Source organism: Podarcis vaucheri (assembly GCF_965113315.1).
Source record: "Podarcis vaucheri genome assembly, chromosome: 2".
Taxonomy (NCBI): domain Eukaryota; kingdom Metazoa; phylum Chordata; class Lepidosauria; order Squamata; family Lacertidae; genus Podarcis; species Podarcis vaucheri.
In genome coordinates this window covers 125,346,729-125,364,892 of record NC_138760.1, presented here as the reverse complement: position 1 = coordinate 125,364,892, position 18,164 = coordinate 125,346,729, and the positions used below count along the sequence as shown (strand labels likewise).

The window sequence follows — 18,164 nt, the reverse complement described above, 5'->3', positions numbered from 1 at the left end:
TTATTTCCATTAAATCATTCTGACAACTGTTGTTCTGTGAGGAGAATAGTGGGTCCTCCTAACAGCTCTCATCACCCTTAACAAACTCCAGCTCCCAGAATTCTCCGGGGATGCCATCAAAATTGTATCATAGTGCCTTAAAATGCATGGGGCGAATGTGGCCCTACGTTCTTCCCCCTGTTCCTGCAACAACAACACACACACACCTCCATTTTACCCAAAACCTGTTTGTGTGCAATGGCTTTCAGAACTGTACACACCTCAGCTTCACCACAGCTTCAGTTTCAAATGAGATGGAAGCTGGTTTGAGTGGAAACAAATCAAACCACGGTATTTCCCAAGAACGAAGAGAATACATAAAGACTGTGGCTAATGTGGCTTCAAACACCAGCAGTGAGAGCTCACTGGAGTAAATGGCAATGTGTACAGGGCCCAAGTCTGAGGCTACAATCTACTCAGAGGAAAGTCCCATAGGGCCCGCCCCCAGGTAAGTAGGTTAAGACTTCAGCCTTAATCTAGCAGCCCCTGCAAATGCTAAGGGGTTAATTTAACAGCTGGCCCAAATTAAGTGGAGCAAGTGTGCAGCTGGGAGAGAGGAGAGATTTAGGAGGAAAGTCCTAGCATGACAACCTTCCCTGAAGGGCTTCATTTGTAGCTAAGGCCTTGGAAGAGGTAATTTGGGTTCCCTGTTTCTGCTTTTCACTTCCCTCCTGGCTTGTATGCATTTTGCTCTGTGGCGCGTGTTGCTTTGGGGCTCATTTGTGACCTTTCATTGGGTAAGCTTAACTTTAATGCAGTACTTTGGGAGAAGAAAAGCAGAGAGGGTAAAGTGAGACGACTAGGGATTAAGCAGGGATGGAAAGAGGACTCCCCTGTGCTGTGGTGGCGCTGGGGGAAATGTTGAGGCACAGAAGGGACAAAGGATATTTCTAGGGTTCAAGAAAGAAAGAAGAATAGGAGTTTGGATTTGATATCCCTTTTTATCAATACCCGAAGGAGTCTCACAGCGGCTAACATTCTCCTTTCCCTTCCTCCCCCACAACAAACACTCTGTGAGGTGAGTGGGGCTGTGAGACTTCACAGAAGTGTGATTGGCCCAAGGTCACCCAGCAGCTGCATGTGGAGGAGCAGGGACGCGAACCCGGTTCCCCAGATTACGAGTCTACCACTCTTAACCACTAAACCAGAAATGAGTGGGTAGCAAGTGAAGGATGAGTTTCTTTTGGTGAAGGCAGGTATTTGCCCTCTTCCCCCCTCTGGTGCCACCTACGTCCCGATAGCAGGGTTCTCTGAGCTGAGCACTGCCATTATTGATGTCATACATGTACTCATTGAAACTGGGCTGCTTGTTCGCCATACAAGGCAAAGGGGTATTGGTACAGAGTTGGGACGTGGTAGCCTATAGGAAAATGAAAAGTGAGCAGGTGAAGAGATCCTGTAGTGCGTGCAGAGTCAGGGTTGTCCTCTGCATCTCATGTGAAGTCTGATTCTTCTGTTGATCTTCTGCTATGTTGACCACTCTTTGGGGTGAGAAGCTGTCTGTAAGCAAGGACAGATTTAGCTCAGATGTGTACCATTACACTGCAGTTAATTCAGAACTAAATCAATTTAGCCTGATCTCACAAAAATGTGCATCTACTTAGAAGCTATCTAGTATTTTTTAAAAAAAACAACCGCCACCATGTTGGAGGTTCTTCCTAGTGTTGAGTCTAGGCTCTTCTTATATCCTAACCAAGATCAGTGGCGTTAAATCTTGCATCAAACCAGGCAGAGGGCCTTCTCGGTAGTGGCACCCACTATGTGGAACACCCTCCCATCAGATGTCAAGGCAATAAACAACTATCTGACTTTTAGAAGACATCTGAAGGCAACCCTGTTTAGGGAAGTATTTAATATTTGATGCTTTATTGTGGTTTTTAATATTCTGTTGGGAGCTGCCCAGAGTGGCTGGGGAGACCCGGCCAGATGGGGTGGGGTAGAAATAACTGTTTGTTTTGTTTTGTTTTGTTTTGTTTTTATTTCTACTACTGCTACTACTTTGTACACAGCAGCGTTGCTTTTGTGAAGATAACCATGGATCAACACGTCCCCACGCAAGAACCAGCATCAGAAGAATCAGAAGAAGAAGCTGTAGGTGAGACCACTTATTTTATTTTTATTTATGTTATTACATGTATGTCTCACCTTTTCTCCAGGGAGTTTGGGGCAGTGTACAAGGTTCTCCCTCTCCCCATTTTGTCTCACACCACCCCTGTTAAGTAGGCCAGGCTGAGAAGCAGGGACTTGCCCAAGGTGACCTGGCGAGCTTCGTGGCTGAGTAGGGACTAGAACCCCAGTCTCCCAGGCAGTGGCGTAGCGTGGGTTCTCAGCACCCGGGGCAAGGCAAGTAATTTGCGCCCCCCTAACCCGTGGATTTTAGCACTCGAGTCTCTTCTGCGCGCCCCCCAGATGTTGCGCCAGGTGCACCCCCCACGCTACACCACTGCTCCCACCACAAGTCTAAATGCACAAATTGTCATCTCGTCTGTCCTCCCGGTTGAACGACGTGGCCCAGGGAGAGAGGGGAAAATAGTGGAAGTGAACAGCTGGCTTCGCAAATGGTGTAAACAGGAACGGTTTGGATTCTTAGATCACGGACTGCAGTTTCTTGAAGATGGACTTCTGGCAAGTGATGGGCTGCACCTCACAACGGTTGGGAGAAATGTTTTTGCCAAAAATCTCAGAAACCTCATCAGGAGGGCTTTAAACTGACTAATGTGGGGGAGGGAGACAGTGCTCCTGAAGGTAGGAGTCTATCAATTAATGAAGATGATCATCCAAATGTCATAGACCAAATGGAGCAAACAGCACGCGGACCTAGTGGAGGGAGGAAAAAATCCTTAAATAAGAGACACGGGGGAATGATTAATGGACTTCAATGTCTGTACACTAATGCGCAAAGCATGGGAAATAAACAAGATGAGCTTGAGCTCTTGGTACAGCAAACTAAATATGACATAATAGGCATCACTGAAACCTGGTGGGATAAGTCCCACGATTGGAATGTAATAATGGAGGGATACAATCTATTTCAGAGAAACAGACCAGACAAGAAAGGAGGAGGAGTGGCGTTATATGTCAGGGGTGTGTATACCTGTGAAGAGATCCAAGATTTAGAACCTCAAAGCCAAAGTGAGAGCATTTGGGTCAAAATTAAGGGAGAGAAGAATAACAGAGACCTCATTGTGGGAGTTTACTATAGATCCCCAAGCCAAACGGAGGACATAGATGATGCCTTCCTGGAACAGATGGCCAAGCATGCAAAAGGAAGGGAGATAGTAGTAATGGGGGACTTCAATTACCCGGATATTTGTTGGACGTCAAACTCAGCCAAGAGCATAAGGTCAAACAGATTCCTCACTGGCCTTGCAGACAACTTCATTGTCCAGAAAGTGGGAGAAGCAACAAGAGGAACAGCCATTTTAGACCTGGTCCTAACCAATGTTGATGACCTGGTTAGTGGGGTAGATGTGGAAGGATCATTAGGCGCGAGTGATCATGCTCTTCTGAAGTTTACTATACAGCGGACAGTAGCAGCCAAGCATACTAGGACTCAATTTCTTGACTTTAAGAAAGCCGACTTCATAAAACTTAGGGAAGTGCTGGGTGAGATCCCATGGACAGCAATACTAAAAGGAAAGGGAGTTCATGATGGCTGGGAGTTTGTTAAGACGGAGATAGTAAAAGCACAACGTCAGGCAATACCAATGAGACGAAAACATGGAAGGTGCCTAAAGAAACCAGGGTGGCTATCTAAAGAACTTTTAACTGAATTAAGATTAAAAAAGGATGTGTACAAAAAATGGAAAAGGGGGGAAACCACCAAAGAGGAATTCAAACAAATAGCCAGCACGTGTAGACACAAAGTCAGAAAAGCTAAAGCACAGAATGAACTCAGGCTTGCTAGAGAGGTTAAAAGCAACAAAAAAGGCTTTTATGGGTATGTTCGTAGCAAAAGGAAGAACAAAGAAACAGTGGGGTCACTCAGAGGAGAAGATGGTGAAATGCAAACAGGGGACACAGAAAGGGCTGAACTCCTCAATGCCTTCTTTGCCTCAGTCTTCTCCGATAAAGAAGACAATGCCCGACCTGAAGAATTTGAAGCAAATGATTCAGCAAAGGAAACACAGCCCAGAATAACTAAGGAGATAGTACAAGAATATTTGGCTAGATTAGATGTATTCAAGTCTCCAGGGCCAGATGAACTGCATCCAAGAGTATTAAAAGAACTGGCAGATGTGATCTCAGAACCACTGGCAGTCATCTTTGAGAATTCCTGGAGAACAGGCGAAGTCCCGGCAGACTGGAGGAGGGCAAATGTTGTTCCTATTTTCAAAAAGGGGAAAAGAGAGGACCCAAATAATTACCGCCCAGTCAGTCTGACATCAATAGCAGGGAAGATTCTGGAGCAGATCATTAAGCAAACAGTCTGTGAGCACCTAGAAAGGAATGCTGTGATCACCAATAGTCAGCATGGATTTCTGAAAAATAAGACATGTCAGACTAACCTGATCTCGTTTTTTGACAGAATTACAAGCCTGGTAGATGAAGGGAACGCAGTGGATGTAGCCTACCTTGATTTCAGCAAAGCATTTGACAAGGTGCCCCATGATATTCTTGTAAAGAAGCTGGTAAAATGCGGTCTTGACTATGCTACCACTCAGTGGATTTGTAACTGGCTGACTGACCGAACCCAAAGGGTGCTCATCAATGGTTCCTCTTCATCCTGGAGAAGAGTGACTAGTGGGGTGCCACAGGGTTCTGTCTTGGGCCCGGTCTTATTCAACATCTTTATCAACGACTTGGATGATGGACTCAAGGGCATCCTGATCAAATTTGCAGATGACACCAAACTGGGAGGGGTGGCTAACACCCCAGAGGACAGGATCACACTTCAAAACGACCTTGACAGATTAGAGAACTGGGCAAAAACAAACAAGATGAATTTTAACAGGGAGAAATGTAAAGTATTGCACTTGGGCAAAAAAAATGAGAGGCACAAATACAAGATGGGTGACACCTGGCTTGAGAGCAGTACATGTGAAAAGGATCTAGGAGTCTTGGTTGACCACAAACTTGACATGAGCCAACAGTGTGACGCGGCAGCTAAAAAAGCCAATGCAATTCTGGGCTGCATCAATAGGAGTATAGCATCTAGATCAAGGGAAGTAATAGTGCCACTGTATTCTGCTCTGGTCAGACCACACCTGGAGTACTGTGTCCAGTTCTGGGCACCACAGTTCAAGAAGGACACTGACAAACTGGAACGTGTCCAGAAGAGGGCAACCAAAATGGTCAAAGGCCTGGAAACGATGCCTTATGAGGAACGGCTAAGGGAGCTGGGCATGTTTAGCCTGGAGAAGAGGAGGTTAAGGGGTGATATGATAGCCATGTTCAAATATATAAAAGGATGTCACATAGAGGAGGGAGAAAGGTTGTTTTCTACTGCTCCAGAGAAGCGGACACGAAGCAATGGATCCAAACTACAAGAAAGAAGATTCCACCTAAACATTAGGAAGAACTTCCTGACAGTAAGAGCTGTTCGACAGTGGAATTTGCTGCCAAGGAGTGTGGTGGAGTCTCCTACTTTGGAGGTCTTTAAGCAGAGGCTTGACAACCATATGTCAGGAGTGCTCTGATGGTGTTTCCTGCTTGGCAGGGGGTTGGACTCGATGGCCCTTGTGGTCTCTTCCAACTCTATGATTCTATGATTCTATGATTCTATGATTCTAAGTCTTCAGGACAGCCATCCGAAGGCTGGCGGCGGGAGGAGGTCTCCCCGCCCCACCGCGAGGCTTCGGAGGAGCCTTCCGAAGGCTGGCGGTGGGGCGGAGAGACCTCCTCCCGCCGCCAGGCTTCGGAGCAGCCTTCCGAAGGCTGGCAGTGGGGCGGAGAGACCACCTCCCACCACCAGGCTTCGGAGTAGCCTTCCGAAGCCTGGCGGTGGGGCGGAGAGCCCTCCTCCCGCCGCCAGCCTTCGGAGCATCCTTCCGAAGCCTGGCGGCGGGAGGAGGTCTCTCCGCCCCACCGCCAGCCTTCGGAGGAGGTCCGAGGACAGTGGGGAAGACGCGCTGCGCTTCTTCGCTGTCCCGGAGATTTCCCTATGGACTTTCGTCTTGCGAAGGGCTGGCCAAACGCCCCCCCCCCATGTTGCAGCCGGTGCGGCCAGCACCCCTGGCACCCCCCACGCTACGCCACTGCTCCCAGGTCTCAGCCCAACACTCTAACCACTGTGCCACACTGCTAGAGCACAGAGCTGGCCATGGGTCAGTGCTAAGTTCTCTCTCACACACACAGGTTGGGTGAACTTGTGGGATGTTTCTAATGTCAATGCTGTATTGTGTTTTTAATATTCAGTTGGGAGCCGCCCAGAGTGGCTGGGGAAACCCAGCCAGATGGGCGGGGTGTAAAATAATAAATTAACTGTGATTAAATTTATAAATAAATTATTATTACTTGTGGCTTGAGGGCCAACTTCCTTTTCGGTTACACCTCCCACGTGCATAGAATCACAGAACTGTAGAGTTGGACTACAGTTTCCCTTCCAACCCCCCCACAATACAATAGTCTCAGCTAAAACATCGCTGACAGAGGGCCATCCAACTTCTGCTTGAAAACCTCCAAGGAAGGAGAGTCCAAAATCTCCCGAGGGAGACCGTTCCACTGTCCAACAGTTCTTACTGTCAGAAAGTTTCCCCCATATATATATATATATTTTTTTAGTTTTTCAACATATCATTTTCAACAGTAATTAAACATACTTTCATATCATACCATTTTTTTTTACTTCCATCAATCACATCTGAAAATTTTCCAATCTATTCACTAAATATACATTTCTTACACAATTACAGTGGTGCCTCGCAAGACGAAAAGAATCCGTTCTGTGATTCTCTTCGTCTAGCGGTTGTTTCGTCTTGCGAAACAAGCCCATTGACGGATTAGCGGATTAGCGCTATTAGCGGCTTTTAGCGGCTTATCTGCTGATCGGATCAGCTGATAAGTGGCTTAGCGGCTTAGAAAAAGGGGGGGAAGGGGAAAAACCAGCAGGAACTCGCAAGACATTGTCGTCCTGCGAAGCAAGCCCATAGGAAATTCGTTTTGCGAAGCACCTCCAAAACGGAAAACTCTTTCGTCTAGCGAGTTTTCCGTCTTGCGAGGCATTCGTCTTGCCCACTGTACATTTAACTCATAACTAATATCTCTATTCTTTCTCTACTTTGCAATGCTTCATACATTTCTTCTTACAAAACTTCTTGTAGTGCTACTAGCGTAATTTGTTGATTACAGCTGCTCTTCAGATAGTTCGTATATTTCTTCCAGTCTTCTGTAAATCTCTGGTCCCGCAGCTTTCGAATCCTTCCTGTCATTTTATCTAATTCTGCATAGTCCTTTAATTTTGTCTGCCATTCTTCTTTCAGGTTTTTCCCCCCATATGTTTAGTAGGAATCTCTTTTCTTGTAACTTGAAGCCATGGGTTCAAGTCCTACATGCCGGAGCGGCAGAAAACAAGCTTGCTCCCTCTTCCTTGCCCTTGAGGTATTTGAAGGAGACTATCATATTTCTTGTCTCCTCTTTTCCAGGCTAAACATCCCCAGCTCCTTCAAGGATGCTGACTAGATAGGCAATTGGCCTTATCCAAAAGACTCTCTCTAATTTGCATGTTCCCCCCACCCTATTTCCACAGTTGAGGTGCCAGTGATAGAGATGGAGGAAGAACCAATGGAGTTGCCCCCAGAAAATTTGGCAGATGAAGTGGTAGGACAGAACTTAGGCACTCAAGATTGGCCAAGATGGCTAGAGGAGCAGCAGCCACAGCAGCAGCAGCAGCCACAACCACCGCCGCAGCCACAGGGAGAAGATCAGTCTGTGCCTGATGTGGGTGGAATCTTCCTTAAACCAGAGGAACCGGAAGAGAGCAAGGAGAAATGTCCTGTTGCTGCTCAGATCAGAATGCAAGTGACGGAAGCCCAGAACCAGAGCTTGAAATTGGAGGAAAGGAGCCGCAGTCCCTGCAGAAGCACCGCCAAATTTCCGACGCAGCTCACCGAAAGGATGCCTCGCTCGTGTTCGCAATGCCGGAAGCCTTTCAGCTGCAGCACAAGCCTGAGATCGCATCAAGGGGCCCACGCAGCGATGCCCTACCAGTGCGAGGAGTGTGGCAAGGTCTTTGCTCACTTAGCCAACCTGAGAGTGCACGAGAGGGGCCACGTGGGGCCGAAGACTTCCAGGTGCCCAACCTGCAAGATCAGCTTTGCACGGTCCTTGTCCAACCTCACCGAACATCGGAGAACTCAGCGGGACACGTTGGAACAGAAATATTTTCCCTGTGTGAAAATCGAAGGCACCCAGGTGCTGTTTCAGATCAGGGAGGCAGAGGAGAGGCCACACCAATGTCCACACTGTGGTGAGAGTTTTGAGGACGAGTCAAGCCTTCGTGAACATGAGAAAACCCACAGGCGGAGGACCACCTAAACTGTGTGGGATGTGCAGCCCTCTCTTAACATCCAGGACAACCAAGACATGTAGACAACCAGTTGTGTGTATTTTTTTTTTAGCCTTTTGATGATTGTTGGGTTTAGAAGTTGCTGTACTGATTTTGTTGCATAGCTTTTATACTTTGGTTGCATTTTATCGTTTTATGAAAACCGTCTGTGGGAGGAGAAGCCAGATAGATGGAACATTTTCCTCTGTCAAATCAAGGACAGCCATCTTCATATTTTTTTTTGTGGGGCCACGGGGATTTTCCTTTCACAGACTCGGCATCGAAACCAGATGTGGGGGACCTTGGCCCACCCCAGATGTTGCTGAATTGGATCTCCCATCATCCCTGGCAATTGGCCATGCTTGCTGCAAGGGCTGGTGGGAGTTGTAATTCAGCAACATCTGGAGGGCCAAAGCTTTCCTATACCTTAAATGCTCAGATCTCTCTCGTTCTCATCACGTCTCTAAATGCACAGAGATGGGGTATTCCCAGAGGATGTTGGACTGCCATTTCCATCTCCCTAACCCTTGGTCATGCTGGCTGAATCTGATGGGAGTCGCAGTCCTCTGAAATCTGGAGCACAGGAGCACAATGACTGTCCTGGATCAGGATCTCTTGGTTTGTCCTTAAGTCATTTGTTAGTATGAACTTGGATAATAGCTGTTGCAGGTTTTTGGTTGCTTATGTTATGTAATGGTGGCTGTTTTACTAATAAAGTTGAGATGACGCTTCCCCTACCCCTTGTTTTCTACTCTCTAACAAATGCCAGCTCCCTCGGTCTGAAAAGGAAGATGAGTGCCACACCCCATAATCACCTTTGGCTGGACTTAACCATCCAGGGGTCCTTTGCCTTTCCTTTCCTCTACTCTATTATTTTTATTAGAAAGAAGTGGCACAGCCATTTGCAGCACACTTGGGAAGGCGGGAAGCTGCCTCACAAAGAGTTGAGCTCTTGGTCCACCTTGCCCAATACTGTCTAAACTGGCTGCAGTTCTTCAGGATTTCAGATAGCGCTCCAGAGACCAAAATATATGATTATTATCTGAAGAGTCCTCACTATTATCTGAGAATTTAGTTACATACAGTGGTGCCTCGCAAGACGAAATTAATCCGTTCCGCAAGTCTCTTCGTCTAGCGGTTTTTTCGTCTTGTAAAGCAACCCTATTAGCGGATTAGCGCTATTAGCGGTTTAGTGGCTATTAAAGGCTTAGCAGCTATTAAAGGCTTAGTGGCTTAGCGGCTAAAAGCGGCTTAGAAAAAGGGGGAGGAAGGGGGGAAAATCGCAAGACTCGCAAGACTTTTTCGTCTTGCGAAGCAAGCCCATAGGGAAATTCGTCTTGCGAAGCGCATCGAAAAACGGAAAACCCTTTCGTCTAGTGTGTTTTTCATCTTGCGAGGCATTCGTCTTGCGGGGCACCACTGTACTTTGCTCTGAGAAGACCTCCAGTATATACAGTGGTACCTTGGGTTACAGGCGCTTCAGGTTACAGACTCCGCTAACCCAGAAATAGTACAGATAGGTAGCTGTGTTGGTCTGCCATAGTCAAAATAAAAAAAATTCCTTCCAGTAGCAGAAATAGTACCTCGGGTTAAGAACTTTGCTTCAGGATGAGACCAGAAATCGCGTGGCAAGCGGGAGGCCCCATTAGCTAAAGTGGTGCTTCAGGTTAAGAACAGTTTCAGGTTAAAAATGGACCTAGAGAACGTATTAAGTTCTTAACCCAAGGTACCACTGTATATAAAAAGGAACGAGGAACAGGTGACCGTCGTCAGCTCTGACCGCATCCTTCTGTCAGATATTTGACAGGTGGGTGACTATGCACATCTGTCAAAGTTGGCCTGCAAGGTACAAGGAGAGGGGAGAAAAGACCTGATGCACCAGGCTAAAAGAATCTGTGCCCCTCACTACCCTGTGTGTAATTTAACACATCTATGTCCCAGATATTTGGAATGTGTGTGAGAAAATGCTGCAATTCAGGACACCACTAGATCTGGCAAACAAAATTATGCATTTAGCCATGTTAGAGCCTGGGATCATTTTCTACTAGAAATCCTGCAAGTTGTAAATACCGACCACCCCCAGCAGCCGAAAAAATTAGCAACACAAACACTTAATCATGTTAACCATTTTATAGCCTCTTGTAGGGTGATGCAAATGAGGCAGTAATTCTTTACAGAAACAAAAATGTAGGTGGAATCTAGACACATATTTAAACAATGCCATGAAAATGAATTTTGAAATGTTTTGGAAAATTGCCATAGCTCACAATCGCCATCTAGTGTCACATTTGTATAATGCACTTTACAACACAGTTTTATTTGCAGCTGTATAGCTGAGCCCTTGGGGCACAGGTGGTGCTGTGGTCTAAACCACTGAGCCTAGGGCTTGCAGATCGGAAGGTCGGAGGTTCAAATCCCCACAACGGGGTGAGCTCCCGTTGCTCTGTCCCAGCTCCTGCCAACCTAGCAGTTTGAAAGCACGTCAAAGTGCAAGTAGCTACTCTGGTTTTGCCAGAAGCGTCTTAGTCATGCTGGCCACATGACTCAGGAAAACTGTCTGCAGACAAACATCGGCTCCCACGGCCAGTAAAGCGAGATGAGCGTCACAACCCCAGAGTCGCTCATGACTGAACTGATCAGGGGCCCTTTACTATTTTAGCCAAGTCCTTGGACATTTGATCCAACTAACCTGATCCTTTGTAGCTGACATAGCAGCAGCAGCTAGAACCAAGGCAAAAATGTTTCAACTGCTTTCATGTTTGCGTTCCTGCCAGAAGGTGCAATGTGGCTACACTTACAGTAGTGCTGTTTCCTTGTTTTTTGTATGCTGTTATGTCCACTCAAATTTGTTGCTACAGTATTATGAAACCATGCTTGCAATTGCTGATTTCATGATACTTTGTTGTAAGCCGCTTTGAGCATGATTTATTTGTGCAAAGGTCGCCCTACAAATAAAGTGATGGTTACACAGAAGCAGCCAATGCTTTGATGAATCATAGAATCATAGAGTTGGAAAAGACCACAAGGGCCATCGAGTCCAACCCCCTGCCAAGCAGGAAACACCATCAGAGCACTCCTGACATATGGTTGTCAAGCCTCTGCTTAAAGACCTCCAAAGTAGGAGACTCCACCACACTCCTTGGCAGCAAATTCCACTGTCGAACAGCTCTTACTGTCAGGAAGTTCTTCCTAATGTTTAGGTGGAATCTTCTTTCTTGTAGTTTGGATCCATTGCTCCGTGTCCGCTTCTCTGGAGCAGCAGAAAACAACCTTTCTCCCTCCTCTATGTGACATCCTTTTATATATTTGAACATGGCTATCATATCACCCCTTAACCTCCTCTTCTCCAGGCTAAACATGCCCAGCTCCCTTAGCCGTTCCTCATAAGGCATCGTTTCCAGGCCTTTGACCATTTTGGTTGCCCTCCTCTGGACACGTTCCAGTTTGTCAGTGTCCTTCTTGAACTGTGGTGCCCAGAACTGGACACAGTACTCCAGGTGAGGTCTGACCAGAGCAGAATACAGTGGCACTATTACTTCCCTTGATCTAGATGCTATTCTCCTATTGATGCAGCCCAGAATTGCATTGGCTTTTTTAGCTGCCGCGTCACACTGTTGGCTCATGTCAAGTTTGTGGTCAACCAAGACTGCTAGATCCTTTTCACAGGTACTGCTCTCAAGCCAGGTGTCATCCATCTTGTATTTGTGCCTCTCATTTTTTTTGCCCATATAAGACTGGACCCCATTTTTATCTTTATGAATTCCCGCAGTTCCTGTTTTCATCTTTTAAAATATGCTTTTATATTTCTAATTTACTGGTATTATACTGTACATTTGTTTCAAAAATTGTGTTACTATTTTGTGTTATGAAACATTCACCTTGCAGAATTTGCTACTACTACTACTACGAACAATAATAATTTATTACTTATACCCCACCAATCTGGCTGGGGTTCCCAAGCCACTCTAGGTGGCTTCCAACAAAATATTAAAATACAATAGTCTGTTAATAAACATTAAAAGCTTCCCTAAACCGGGCTGCCTTCAAATGTCTTCTAAAAGTCTGGTAGTTGTTGTTCTCTTTGACATCTGATGGGAGGGTGTTCCACAGGGCAGGCACCACTACCGAGAAGGCCCTCTGCCTGGTTCCCTGTAGCTTGGCTTCTCGCAGCGAGGGAACCACTAGAAGGCCCTTGGCACTGGACCTCAGTGTCCGGGCAGAACAATGGGGGTGGAGACGCTCCTTCAGGTATACTGGACCAAGGCAGTTTATGACTTATGACTTCCTCCTTATCCTCACAAGCCGATGCCTCTTCCCCCAACACACACTTCTGGGTTTCCGGCACCAGCATAAGTGTTGGGTGGTGCCTGAGCTTCCACATTAATTGTGAACATCACCCAGTGCACAAAATAAAAACAAAAAAATAACACCTCAACTGCCCTGGAAGATCAGCTTAGTCTTAAATGCATTTGATTATTTTATTGTTGCAATTGTAGCAGCAGTCATACGGCACTATGAACATGGGGCTTTACAAAGAACAGGTACGACAATCCCTGGCACAAACAGCTTATAATCTATAACAGATGCAAGGAAACAGAAGGAGGCATGACCAACAGCCAGGGATGATGGGAGGTGCAATTAAACAACATCTGAAGGGCTCAACCTTCCCCACACCTTTAGACACCTGAAATGTTTGTTTTCAGGGCCCCACCAATATTACTGTGTCTCTAATCTGCTTCAACTTGAATTTAAGACTGAATTTTAAATTGTAACCCACCCTGGAACCTGATGATGATGAACGGGTAATAAATTTAATAAGGAGGAACAGGGTTCAAATAGAGACAGGTGATTATTCCAAATACATATACCTGGAATACACTGTTGATGAGCATCTCCACTGTATCGTTCAGCCCAGACACTGAGGTCTAGCGCAGAGGGCTTTCTGGGAATTCCCTCCCTGTGAGGTTACAGGGAACCAGGCAGAGGGCCTTTTCAGTAGTGGTGCCCGCCCTGTGGAACACCCTCCCACCAGATGTCAAGGAAATAAACAACTGTCTGACTTTTAGAATACATCTGAAGGCAGCCCTGTTTAGGAAAGTTTTAAATGTTTGATCATGCTTTTAATATTCTGTTGGAACTGCCCAGAGTGGCTGCGGAGACCTAGCCAGATTGGCAGGGTATAAGTAATAAATTATGTTGTTGTTGTTCCCCAGCCACTGTGGGCGGCTTCTAGCAGAATATAAAAACTAAACATTAAACATTAAAAACTTCCCAAAACAGGGCTGCCTTCAGATGTTTTCTCAAAGTTGTGTAGTGCTTTATCTCCTTGACATATGATGGGAGGGTGGTTGAATGCCCTAACCTGCCCTGGGACCTTTGAGAGAAGGGTAGATGACGATGACAACAACCCTGGTCTTAATTAGAAAGGTATCTGTGCATATAGGCCAAAGGCTTCCCAGAAGAGGTAAGCGATAAGGAGGGACTTCAAGCGTTGTGCAGCTAAGCTGAACTCAAGAGTAGGCTCACTGAAATCAACAAGCCCCAATTAGTCATATTCGTTCACTTCAATGGGTCTTGCACCTGAAGCAACACCAAGGAAATGAGAGGTATTCACTTGGAGGAATCCTGAAAAGCTGGGTGCTTCCACAGCATCCCAGTTCTCCTCCCCATTGTTCTGTCAGATGCAGGCAGTTATACAAGGCCTCTGCCCCTCGCTGTCCTCTAAAGGAGCCAGGTTCTGGAGAGAAGGTTATCGTTGAGGGAGCCGTCAGATGTGGGCCAAGCCCCAGCAGTGCCCCAAGTAGATGTTGAGCAAGGCCTTTGCTCTGACAGCTACCCTTTGCGACTTCTGAACTTTTACGGGATCTCCCTTCTCGGTGGGCATCTGTGGCTTCACTGGGGGCTTCTGGCTCCTCCCCAGAAGAAACTGGTTCATCCACAACTTCCTCTAGGAGAGAGAGAGAGAGAAAAGTAAAGTATTTACTATAGTAATAATAAAGTAACAAACACGTAACAGGAAAGAAGAGGGTAATAGAGGGGAGCTGATACGGGAGGAAGAAGTGAATTCAAAAGGAATAATATAATATAATATAATTATAATTTATGATGTTGGGAAAGATGAAGGGCACAAGGAGAAGGGGGCGACCGTGGGCGAGATGGTTGGACAGTGTTCTCGAAGCTACAAACATGAGTCTGACCAAACTGTGGGAGGCTGTGGAAGACAGGAGTGCCTGGCGTGCTCTGGTCTATGGGGTCACGAAGAATCGGACACGACTAAACAACAACAACAACAGCAACTTCTGGCCGGGCCTCCCTAGCCATTCTGAGCAGCTCCCAACAGGAGAAACATCAAACATTAAAAACTTCCTAAACAAGGCTGCCTTCAGATGTCTTCTAAAAGTCAGATAGTTGTTTATTGCCTTGACATCTGTCAGGAGGGTGACCCACAGGGCAGGTGCCACTACCAAGAAGGCCCTCTGACTGGTTCCCTGTAACCTTACTTCTTGCAGTGAGGGAACTGCCAGAAGGCCCTAGGAGCTGGACCTCAGTGTCCAGGTTGAACATTGGAGGTGGAGACACTCCTTCAGGTATACTGGGCCGAGGCCGAAGGATGGAAGGAACTGGCAATGGGAGCTGGTTGAAGGAAAATAAGGTTGAGTGTGAAAGGAGAATGTTATTTACTTACTTATTTCCTGCCCTTCACTCAAAGGTCCAAGGGACAGATACAGCATCAAAACACAATATTAAAAACAATTCAAAACAACTTACAACCCTAAAAATTGAGGTCAACAAAGTATAGGGGATGAGGAAGGATACTTGCAAATGGCTGTACTTAACTTCAGGAAGCTAACCTACAGAACTCCTTGCCCCAAGAGGGAAAAACAGCAAGGCAGAGAATTTAGCAACTGTCCAAAGATGGATTAGGTATCCACGGACAATTATGCCAGTCATTTGCACCCAATTGCACTACACGCTGCCTCCATATAGCACTGGTTATCTGATGAGCTCTGCCCCTGCACTGTCATTTTGTGTCAGGTGGGCCTCAGGAATTTTCAGCCATCTGAAGTGACTCTGAAGGGTAGAAGATTTGAGGACCCCTGTTATAAAGTACATACATTGCAGGCTCCAAGGAGCCTCTGAGCTTCCTGAAGGGCAGGAAGGAGATCCAGCTGAGGTCGGCTCAGGAAGGCGATTCACAGCATCCATGAGCTCAAGCAGGATCTAATAGAGGGAGGCCTTCTCATCACCATCTCCTGGCTGGATTTCAGAGGACAGCGGCCTCCTCTCGACATAACATGGGGAGGAGCTCACAGCTGCCACCTGAGATGCCATCTCCAAGAGTGAAAGAGAAAGGAGACCTTTTAGGGCAGAGCAATAGTGCTGGGTCCAACCCAGCCCTCAATAAGCATCCTTATTCCACGACTGGATTATATATTTTTATATATTGGGGAAGAACCTTAAAGGTTCTTAAAGACACCACATTTATTTCAGAGGACGTCTCAGCTGCTCTACAGGGATAAGGTGGGAAATGGAAAATAATAAAGAATAATATACTCTGGGTGGCTCCCAACAGAATATTAAAAACACGATAAAACAGAGAAGTTTTATCCTAAAGGAGCAGAAAAGACTATTTATGTACAGTGGTGCCTCACAAGACGAAAAGAATCTGTTCCGTGAGTCTCTTCGTTTTGCAATTTTTTCGTCTTGCGAAGCAAGCCCATTAGCGGCGCTATTAGCGGCTTAGCGGATCAGCTGTTAAGCGGCTTAGCGGATCAGCTGTTAAGCGGCTTAGCGGATCAGCTGTTAAGCGGCTTAGCGGATCAGCTGATAAGCGGCTTAGGGGAAAGGGGGAGGGGGAAAACCCCGCGGGAACTCGCAAGACATTTTCGTCTTGCGAAGCAAGCCCATAGGAAATTCGTTTTGCGAAGCACCTCCAAAACGGAAAACCCTTTCATCTAGCGGGTTTTCCGTCTTGCGAGGCATTCGTCTTGCGGGGCACCACTGTACGTGACCACAGCTGCAGGGATGTTACTGGCCCAGAGCTGCAAAGAAGATAAAGTTCCTACCAGAGAAGAATGGCAGATGAAGTTAATGGACTACGCTGAAATGGCTAAAATGACCAGAAGAGTCAGTAATCAGGAAGACCAAAATTTTAATAAGGAATGGGCAAAACTTATAACTTATCTTAAAGACCATTGTAAACAGTTAAAATTGTTAGTAGGATTGCAATATCACTTGTAGTTTAAGGTTAATTCTGGACAAAATTGAAGAGGTAATAGGTTTGGGCTGTCATAAAAGATGCAGGAAGAAATGATTAATAATAGGACCCACAAAGGGGAGGATGGAAGCCCAGGAGATTCCCTGGAATATTGTTTTTATGATTTATGTTTGATATATCTCTGTAAAATTTTAATTTGAAAAAATATATATAAAAAAGGAGAGTAGGAGATGGGCCTCCCTTAAAAATCCTCAACTTCCACAAGAAGTGAACTGTGGGGTTTTGATCTGCCATGGGTCACCTCGCAGAAACAGTGCAGCACTAAGGAAAGCAGGGGGAAAACTGTGATTAGATGCAAGACTAAAACATCGTTTACTCAATTTAGGGCAGCTCGCGTTACAAAAATATCTTGACCACCAGAAGAGCCTTGCTCAGTCAGACCAAAGGTCCATCTCTTAGGATTATTTATGAACCACTTAATGCCAAAAGAGGGTCCCTTGTTCTTACAGGGGGGCATCCAGTTGCCTCTAGTGTGAAGCCTACAAGCGGGAGCTGAATGCAACAGAAACTCTCTCCCAATTCTCAGCAACTGATATTCAAAAGCACAGCTGGAGGCAGAGCATAACCACAGTCTCAATAGCTATCTCCTCCAGAAACTCAACCAGTTTGAGTTGTACTCAGTGTACATGATAAAATACAACTTCGTATTAAAATATATGTCTGGGTAGGCACACTCCCATTCTCAGTTACAGCTTTCCGTGTAAAATCCACCCCTGTGCCTTATTTTGATAAAAGTTTTCTTTCTCTCTGCCTCACTTTTGTAACATCCTGGGGAATGGGGAAATCAAAAGTTGAAAAGACGGGGGACAGAGACCACCACACCAGGCTAGGAAACTTGCAAAGGAGATTAAACCCTTTAGACCTGCCATTGAAATCCCCCCCCCTTTTGCCTCGTTGTGCAAAAGCAGAAACCTGTAGAAAGAGGCTCTGATCTGGAATCGCCTTAAAATACGTTGCTATTGGTGCGCGGGTGCTTCCCAAGCCCCCAGTAACTTCAAATCCTGAAAAAGTCATATGTTTTTCTTCCTTCCTTCCTTTTTAAATCAATTTTATGAAGGGTTTCCAACATATAATGCAATAAAAAAACTCAAAGTTAATATGTAAAGAGAGCAAAAGAATCAAAAGGAAAAGAGAGGGGGAAAACACGCACCCACAGTATCTTAATCTTTAATTCGGAAATAGGCTATTCTGACTTTATTTCATAGTAAAATAAACACCCGCCTCTTCTTTTAGTTTTTGCTTCCCGTCTCTCTGCAGACACTGTAAGCCTCCCCTAAGTTCACCCGAGATCTCCTCACCGAGCCCAGCGAGCATCCACGATCCAGCTTCAGCCACGCTGTAAGAAAAAGAGAGAGCTGACAG

General features: G+C 46.0%; 1 long non-coding RNA gene across 1 annotated transcript; it reads right to left on the bottom strand.

Annotated features, from left to right (window-relative positions):
• Nucleotides 1–13,735: 13,735 nt before the first annotated feature.
• LOC309525461 lies at nt 13,736–18,164 on the bottom strand. Its single transcript, XR_014216309.1, has 3 exons — nt 18,101–18,164; nt 15,640–15,856; nt 13,736–14,471 (listed from the first exon to the last, which is right to left on the bottom strand). It is a non-coding gene; the product is annotated as an uncharacterized lncRNA (long non-coding RNA).